The sequence below is a fragment of the Corvus brachyrhynchos genome, unplaced genomic scaffold (genome assembly GCF_000691975.1).
Source record: "Corvus brachyrhynchos isolate BGI_N302 unplaced genomic scaffold, ASM69197v1 scaffold3003, whole genome shotgun sequence".
Taxonomy (NCBI): Eukaryota; Metazoa; Chordata; class Aves; order Passeriformes; family Corvidae; genus Corvus; species Corvus brachyrhynchos.
The window spans coordinates 9,519-10,031 of NW_008237138.1; the positions used below are offsets into that span (position 1 = coordinate 9,519).

A 513-nucleotide genomic window follows, 5' to 3' on the forward strand; every position below is an offset into this window, starting at 1 on the left:
GGGCGCCCCCGTGGGCCTGGGGGCTGGCTGAGCCCCGGCCCGGCATCGGCCCCGCTGACGGCATCGTGCTCCTCCCACAGCCCGATGGCACCCGAGCACCACTGGAGATCGTGCTGCTGGACAAGGTGTCCGCTGGCTTCCCTGGCATCGTCCAGCACCACGAGTGGCTGGAGCTCCCCAAAAACGTGGTGATGGTGCTGGAGTGCCCGGAGCAGTCTCAGGACCTCCTTCACTTCATTTGGGCACGGGGCTTCCTGTGCGAGGAGGTGGCGCGGCACCTGTTCCGCCAGGTGCTGGAGGCCGTGCGGCACTGCACCAGCTGCAGGGTCCTGCACCGGGACATCGAACCGGAGAACATCCTGGTTGACCTGGCCACCGGGCAGGCCAAACTCATTGACTTTGGCTGTGGCACCTACCTGCAAGCTGCAGCCTACACCAGCTTTGCAGGTGAGCCCATGCAGGAGGAGGCTCCTGGTAGAGACATCTCTGTTGGGGAAGATGAAACAGGAAAGC

General features: G+C 64.9%; 1 pseudogene; it reads left to right on the plus strand.

Moving 5' to 3' along the window:
* The first annotated feature begins 2 nt into the window (after positions 1–2).
* Positions 3–488, plus strand: LOC103611940 (annotated as a pseudogene).
* The last annotated feature ends 25 nt before the right edge of the window (positions 489–513 follow it).